Raw genomic sequence first — 9,114 nt, 5'->3', positions numbered from 1 at the left:
GTTTTGCTTAGAGAGGGTTTCTTGGCTTCTGTTTGTGGATTTAGCATGAATCTTTTGTAGACCAATTCTAGGGCATAATCTTTTTCCTATAGCATGAATCTTGTATGGCTTCAGTGAATAGCTTGATTTTTCCAAACCCCTTCAACATGGCAGACCCCCCCCCCCCGCCCGCCGTCTCTTTCGGCAGGGAACAACTAGAATATTGTTCAACCCCACAACAGCTGGTTCCCACTGATCTTAGAGCCCCCCATGCATATTGGGGTTACCTAAGAATTCAAATGACCTTATATACAAGACTTGAGGACTCTGCCTTTGGAGGGTCCTCCTTGCATGACTTTTCCACAAAGTTTCCACCCCTCAGCCATCCTACTCCTTGGTCTTGAGCATAAGTTCAGCAACACTGTGGCTTCCTTCGTGTTTCTAGCTGTTCTGTGACATTCAAGACAGACTATTTCCTCACAGAAAAATCTGCACTGAGGCATCCCTCACTCTGTGGTAGTTTTCGCCTTAAAGGGCCATTTCTGCAGGTAATACAGATGAGACTTGGTAGGATGAGGTCAGATGTTAGGGAAGAAGGGCTCCCTTTTCTGAGGACTAGGAGAGGGAGGGAGAGGGCATGAAGAAGGCAAGGTGGATCTAGGGAGGATGAGGGAGGGGGCTACAATAAGAATGTAAAGAGTTAAACTGCAGAACAAACAGGTAACTTATATTGCTACTCTCATTTATGGGAATAGCTCTGAGACTGGCTGAGACATGAATGTCTATGCATAGGCAATGTTTCTTGTTGGCTACAGAATCCCTATGAACTGTTATTAGATGCCATTCTTCATATGGCATGAATTAAGATTTACAGATGTCTTTCTTCTGCTCATACAAAGAGAAGAGAACCAGCCTTAATTGTTATGTGCATCCTGCATACCTTATATATTTATAATTTCAGGACTATATAATGCTTGTGAGAAATTATATGTTTGAGAACAAAAGAACCGGACACTGACATTGGATCAGACCTGACAAGATTCATTTCTCTCAGGATGATGGACAGTTGACATCTTGCATCCTTCATGTTCCAGCACCAAGTGCTTCAATTGCTGTTCCTCATCAGAACAAGACAGCTCCCAGAACAACTTCAAAGAAAACGTTTTTTTGGGTTTTTTTTTTTTGTACCAAAACTCTTTATTTGAAGAAATGGTACAAATTAAAGAACTTAAGCAGATGTTTTGGTGCAACTTATAGAAAAGATAAAGGCAGATCAACACGCATGCACTGCCTCAGTGAGCAGGGAAGTCATGTGGCTTTGGGGAAGTCAGCTTGGCTCTCATTACTGTGTCCCAGGGTATGCTTGTCAAAGAGATATTCTGCCATGCCAGTTTTGGGGGCTCCCATTCTGCACAAGTTGGTCACATGGTCACCCAGTTCTTTGATGGATTTCACCTGCTCATTCAGGTAATGTATCTCAATGAAGTCACATAAGTGGGGGTCATTTTTGTGAGTAGCCAGTTTGTGAAGTTTCAGTAGTGACTGATTCATGCTCTTTTCCAAGTGCAGTGCATACTCCATTGCATTCAGCCCGCTCTCCCAGTCATCACGGTCTGGTTTCTTGATATCCTGCAGGAAGATCCAGCCACTTCATTGGTTCTGCAGCTTATCAGTTTCTCAGCATGTTCCCTCTCTTCGTGGTGGAGAAAATATTTGGCAAAGTTCCTCAGAGCCACATCATCCTGGTCAAAGCAGCAAGACACAGACAGACGTAGGAGGCTTACAACTCCAGGTTGATCTGGCGGTTGATGGCAGCCTGGGAGTCCTGGTGCACTTGAGACAGAGGCATGGTGGTCAACGCAGTGGTCATGGTGGCAGCAGGGCAAGGCGCGGTGGTGACACTGGAGCCGGGGCACGATGAGATTGCAGAGGGCTCAGGCTCGGAGTGGCCTGCTGGGGTCAGAGGGGCCGAGCACCTGGTTCGTTCAAACATTGTTGAAGCAGGAAACCATGGTGACTTTGGGTGAGAACGTCTGGCCAAAGAAAACTTCTAATCCCAATTGGTCCAGCATTTCAGACTGTCCCACATAGGACTTTAATTAAGCTTGGAATTTCTCAACATTTAGAAACTGGATGACAAATGCTATTTCTAGCTTGTTTTGACCATTTCCCCAATTATATTTGGGCCCTTACAAAGGTATTATTCATCCCAAATCAGCCAGAAGAAACCTTAAGAGAATGATGCCTCCCTTCCTTTAAGGTATGTTGTGTAGGTTTTTGGTTGCTTTCTTGGGATATAGAGGGTTGTTTTCAATGGGAGTTGGTTATAACTTATTATTAGTCTTATTTATAGAGAAAACAAGGTTGGACTCAGGGATGTCTCTCTTTTCCTTTATCTTACATTCTTAGGTTTGGAGATAGGGGTTGAAAAGAAAGAAGGGAGAATATAGAAATATATAGGGAAGATAGACCAAAAAGTACATTAGTGAATCTACTCCTCAACTTAATGCCTTGTCACTCACAAGGTCATTTTTAATTCACTGGTATAGAATTTTGTATCTATATACAAAACAAGTTTAATTTTAGATACAGTGGCATAGAATTCAAATGTAAGATTATTCTTCACATATAATATATATATATATGTATGTATATATATATATATATATATATATATATATTTCTACTCTAATATGAGGTATTGTACCCGTATAACTCAATTATAATACAAGGTTTACTTCCAATACTTTGAAAGTGCTATTGCAGGCTGTTTAGGATAAATAAGTTATACAAGTTAATTGTTAGTTGATCAAATCATGGTCATATCAATTACTAGTCTATTTTTATCACAATAATATACATTTTAGGTATAACAGATAGATATGATTATATAGAAAGATAAGGTAAAATAGTTAGATAAGGTCTTCAAAAACCTCAGAGACATACAGAATACGGCAGTTGAAAATGCTTTTATTATTTTTAAAGATTCACTGACAATGAAACAGGTTAACTCCTGACAATACCCAGCTTACTTCAAAGAGGATGATGGTAATCAAAGAACCTCCTTATAGAGATGGCTTCAAATGTGGCAAATAAGCCACTGGGCAAAATTTCCTCATTTCTACCACAGATAGAATTCTGCCTAAATAGGGAAAGCTTGGATGTAGGCAGAGTCAATGGCCAAACACTGCCAAGACAGGATAAGCAAGTCCTCAATAGTTCCTCACAAATATGTCTGTCAAATATATTGGGCCAGAAGACTGAAGATGAAGCTTCACTGTTAGAGAGAGTTTTGGGTGACTGCTCAGGCAGCAAACTGTTATGTCATCTTCTCATTTTGGAAACTGCTAACCTGTACACCCTGAATACTCAGGCAATTAATTTTATTCCTTCTGAACTCTCTGATGGGGTTGAAGACCAGATAGTTTAGTTTTACATTTAAGCTTAGTTGTTTAGGGGTTAGGATGTTTTTAGGTCCAGATAGATGTTTTAAGACAATAATGACAAGATGTGATGGAGATTGATTTACATTCAGAATTTTAGATGCACCAAGATAGGAAAGATGTTTTCTTCAGGGCTGCCAAATACAAATAGCCAAAACACTAGGAATATAACATTTGTATAATTCCTAATTGTTTCATAGTTCTTCTTGCTGTACGTAGCTTATTGTATATATGTGTAATAATATGAATGCATATGTAAAAATAAAAAAATTAATAATAAAATCCTAAACATCAAAAATATACTAGGAAAATAAATGCAATGAAAAAAAAAAAAAAAAAAGAAGAGTCAGTCTTCCCAAATGACTCTAGCTGCATCAAGTTGACATAAAACCAACCAGCACCAAAAAAAAAACAAAAAAAAAAAACCTAACCAGCACAGTAAACACCCTAAGAGATTTAGAGCCAACTGAAAAGGTAGTTTTTAATACATGTTATCATGGATTTTTATTGGCTAGATTATAAGTTATCATTTTGGTGAAATATGTCCTTTATCTCAGTACATCCTGTCTGCAGTTATGGATAGAGTATTAATTGTGCTGACATATAATAAATAGACAATGAGACAAATAGCCCTAAAGTAGCTTACCTCGCTACACTTAGAATGAACATGAAATGTCGTATCTCAGAATCAGCGTTAAAAACAGTCCACCTTCACAGCGAATACCTTTAAGTGGTGAAGAGAGCATGTTTGTAACTGGCACATGTACACACACAGCAGGTCTTCACTGTGCAGAACCCAGCCATGCTTCTTTCCAGGAATGGGCAGGACTTCCTCAGGAGCAAGTTATTGCTCCTCCGCAGACTACTGAATGGACAAGGTCTCCTGGGTGAGGCACCAGGACACATGGCCCAGCTGGCAGAGGAAGTGACTGGGGAGAGAAATTATTGTTCAGTGACAAGCAGACAAGGCTGGCTTTTCCCTTCTCTCATTAGGTTGTCTGAAGCTCCCAGAAAATACAGGCTGCGCGTGGCTTCCTCTCCACTAACAACCCTAGCCATGTGCGATACTTAATCTTGTTGCAGAAAAATGAAAGGGTAAAGGTTAGAGAGAAAGAAAAAGGAGCAGCCCTTCTCTGTAATGGTGGTCACCAACCTCTGTCTGCACAGGGAAGAAGGCTTAAAAACTACCAGACTGCATTCCTTTTTTCCTGTTATATCAAACATTTTTATTGTTTTTCTTTCCTCTTGACACCAGAAAACCTTACACTACAGGAAACACATGATCAGTAATCTCACCATCAATCAGAGGCATTGTTTACACTTTGCTCAATAAACCTAGACACAGGCAAGAGCACCATTTACCTCTTCACCCCAGTGAAACTGCTCTGCTAATTTGGGTGAGAATGTGTTTTAATTAAAATCTCATGTTATCAGTCCTCTAGTAAGTAGTATTATTAGGCTTATGAGCTACTTTGCTTACTAAATGATACTAAGACGAGTGGCCTCACTTGTAGTACCTTTTTTTTTTCATTATTTGTATAAATTCTTAGAAGTGAAATTATTGAATCAAAGATTATAGGCATAGGTAGGCTTTTCATAAATAGTAACAGGGAACCATCCAGGTATGTTATATGGATTGCTACTCCCACTATAATCAAGGGCCTTCTACACCCCTGATACACACAGCTAACACAACGGCAAGAAGAATAGATAGGTTGCCTGCCCACAGAACTCTCCTATGCCCTCAGTTTGGTTACCAAAGACCCAATCTGTTGACCCCATCCCTTCCTGCCCCAATGACTGCCCCTGCTGTCATGCCTCCCCACAACTTGAGCAGTTATCTGCTACACAGGTGCAGGCCACGTCAGTTAGGCCATGATAGCAGTCAGATCTCCAACCCCTAACTAGAGTGAAGACTCCCTGATGGGTCAGAGACCATATCAGCCTCCAGACTTCCTCCACATTCTCACTGTTCCATCCCTGACACTATCCCAAATGCCCCCTCCCCACCTCTTCAGGTATTTTACCTCCCTCCAACTCAAGTGGAGACCATTGGCTCTACCAAAGGCCATTCTAGCAGCTGGCATTCCAGTCCTAAACTTGGATGGAGACTCCCTGCTGAAGCACAAGCCACATCAGATGCTGGAACTTCAGGCCACAAAGACCAGAAGACCAAAGAGGAAACAGAAACTAAAAACCAAAATGCCTGTCCAACAAAGACAAATTCAGAAATCAGTACCTAGACCTATAATCACCCAGAGGCAGATGCCTAGACACCAGCATAAGAACACAGTCAACAACGCCAGAGTACATGTTCCCACTTCAACCCAGCTCTCCTATGACAACAAATCCTGAAATTCCCAACATAGCTGAAGCACAAGAAAAAGACCTTAAAACCAAACTTATGAGGATCATAAAAGTCCTTAAGGAGGAAATAAGTCATTTAAAGAAGCCAAGAAAACAAACAAACAAAAATTGGAGCCAGGCATGGTGGCGCATGCCTTTAATCCCAGCATTTGGGAGGCAGAGGCAGGTGGATCACTGTGAGTTCGAGGCCATCCTGGTCTACAAAGTGAGTCCAGGACAGGCAAGGTTACACAGAGAAACCCTGTTTCGAAAAACCAAAACAAACAAACAAACAAAAAAACTGAAGAAAACAGTTGAAACTGTTCAAGACCTGAAAAGTGCAAAGAGAAGCAATAAAGAAACACAAACTGAAGGAAATCTGGAAAAGGAAAATCTAGGTAAGAAATCAGGAACTACAGACAAAAGCATAACCAACAAAATATAAAAGATAGAAGAAAGAACCTCAGCTGTTGAAGATACAATAGAAGAAATAGATACATCCATCAAAGAAAATGCTAAACCTCAAACACTCTTGACACAAAACACCCAGGAAATCTAACACAGTATGAAAAAAAGCAAACCTAAGAATAATAGGATGAAGAAGAAGGAGGAAGAGGAGGAGAAGGAGAAGGAGGAGAAGAAGAAGAACTCAAAGTCCCAGAAAATATTTTTTAAAAGATCATAGAGGAGATTTTTCTTAACCAAAAAAATAAATGCCTATGAAGACAAGAAGCATAGAGAACACTAAATACACTGGACCAGGAAAGAAAGTTCCCTTGCCGTGTAATAAATCCATAGACATATGGTACAAAGAAAGAATATTAAAATCTTCAAAGGAAAAAGTTTAAGTAACATATAAAAGTAGACATATCAAAATTACACTCAATTTCTCAGTGGAGACTGTAAAACCCAGAAGGGCCTGAACAGGGATACTGCAGACTCTAAGAAAGCACAGATGCCAGCCCAGACTATGATGCCCAGCAAAACTGTCAATCACCATAGATGGAAAAAACAAAATATTCCATCAAATTTAAACAATACCTATCTACAAATCCAGCGTCACAGAAGGTGCTAGAAAGAAAACTCCAACCTAAGGAGGTTAACTACACCCACAAAAGCACAGGAAATAATCTCACACCAACAAAAAGTAAAAAGAAAACACACACATACACATAAACACTTACCAACAACACAACAACAACCACAAACTAACAGAAATTAACAATCACTTGTCATTAATATCTCTTAGTATCAATGGATTCAATCACATAATGATAGAGACTAATGGAATGGATGTGAAAACAGGATCCATCCTTCTGCTACATACAAGAAACACACCTCAACATTAAACATAGACATTAAGCAGAATAAAATGTTGGAAAAATATTTTTCCAAGCAAATAGACCTAAGAAACAAGCTGGTGTAGGCACTCAACTCTCTAACAAGATAGACTGCAAACCAAAATTAACCAAAAGAGATGAGGAAGGATACTTCATACTCTTCACAGGAAAAATCCATTAAGATGACATTTCAATTTTAAACACCTATGCACTAAAAACAAGGACACCAAAATTTGTAAAAGAAACATTCCTAAAGCTTAAAGCACATATGGACCCTTGCACATTGATGGTGGGAAACTTCAGTAACCCACTCTTGCCGATGTACAGGTCATCCAGACAAATCCTGAAAAGAGAAATACTGGAGCTAACAGCTGTTATGAACTAAATGGACCTAACAGATATCTTCAGAACATATCAACAAAACAAAAAAGACTATACCTTCTTCTCAGTACCTCATGGAACCTACTCCAAAACTGTGACTCAGTCACAAAGCAAGTCTCAACAGATAAAGAAAAGTGAAATAAGGCCCTGAGTCCTATCTTACCACTGCAGAGTAAAGCTGGATTTCAATATCACCAAAAACAGCCAAAAACCTACAAACTCACTGAAACTGAACAACTCTCTAAACAAGACTATTGGCTCATGGAGAAAAAAAAAAAGTCTGCCTAAAATTCAATGAAAAGGAATGTACAACATATTCAAACTTAAAGGACACAATGAAAGTGATGCCATGAGGAAAATTCGCAGTACTAAGCACCTACATAAAGAAGTCACTGAGACAACTGGAGACCTATAACAGGGTAGGGTTCAGGAAGGATGTGGGGGTGGCTCTAGCTAAGCCTTCCAGCAGCAGGGGGCACAAGACTGGGGAAGCCACATTCTAACCAAGCAGGACTTATATTGGTGGGAGGGGAACACCAATCCACCTATAAAAGTTTCAACCCAAAATTTACCCTGTCTACAAGATGTGCAGAGATAGAAACAGAGTAGAGATTGAAGGAATGATCAAGCAATATTTGGCCCAACCTGAGACCCTTCCCATGGGAGAGAACCAACCCCTGACACCATTAGCAATAACCTGCTCTGTTTACAGACAAGGGCCTAACTTAACTATTCTCTAAGAGGCCCCACCCAGCAGCAGATCAAATCGGATGCTGAATCTCACAGCCAAGGATTAGGCCAAGATAGGGGAATCCTATGGGAAAGTTGGAGGAAAGGATAGAAGGACACAAGTGGGACAAGAATGCTGCAAGAAGACCGACAGAGTCAACTCACCTAGACCCATGAGGGCTTACAGAGACAGAAGCACCAACCAACGAGCACGCATGGACTGACCTAGGTCCCCCTATACATATGTGTAACTAATGGACAGTTTGATCTTCATGTGGGTCCCCCAGTAAATTGAGTAAGTGCTGTCTGTGACATGGACTCTGATCCCTGTTTTCAATCACTTTGCACTAGCCAGGCTGCCTGGCCTGGCCTCAGTGGATAAGGAGGACATCAGTTCTAATGCTACCTAATGTGCTGGGGTGGGTTGGGGGTGCTCCCCTTTTCTGAGGACAAGGAGACAGGGGATGGGGAAAGAGCCTGGGAGGGTAGGAAGGAGGGACTAAGAGGAGAGGAGGGAGGGGCTATACTCAGGATATAAAGTGAATATATAAATTAAAATTTAAATTTTATAAAAAGAAAAAGAACAAACAGAAAGAAATCAGGACCAGAGGGCCTCACTCCACCACCTACACACCTCAGTCCAGGCCCACAGTGCAGGCCTCATCCCTGGAGGTCTACAGGCATCAGGTCCAGGACAGACAAAGAAGACCTCTACTCTCTAGCCTCCTGCCTGCAGGGGCAAGGACAGCAGCAGTGAGCTATGCCCTTCTCCCCTCCCACTCTATCTCCTGGAACCCAGCCAGAGCTGCATTCTCAGAGGCCTGGGACCACCAGGGACCACCAGGTAAGACTTGCACCCCAACTTCCAGCCAGCTGGTCCCCCTAATACACTCCCA

The 9,114-nt window shown here is 41.0% G+C and overlaps 1 pseudogene; it reads right to left on the bottom strand.

The window, feature by feature from the left end:
- Window positions 1-1,285: 1,285 nt before the first annotated feature.
- LOC127198709 (ferritin heavy chain-like) lies at window positions 1,286-8,393 on the bottom strand (annotated as a pseudogene).
- Between the last annotated feature and the right edge of the window lie 721 nt (window positions 8,394-9,114).

The sequence above is a fragment of the Acomys russatus genome, chromosome 14 (assembly GCF_903995435.1).
Source record: "Acomys russatus chromosome 14, mAcoRus1.1, whole genome shotgun sequence".
NCBI classification, from domain to species: Eukaryota; Metazoa; Chordata; class Mammalia; order Rodentia; family Muridae; genus Acomys; species Acomys russatus.
This window is presented reverse-complemented; position numbering and strand designations above follow the sequence as displayed.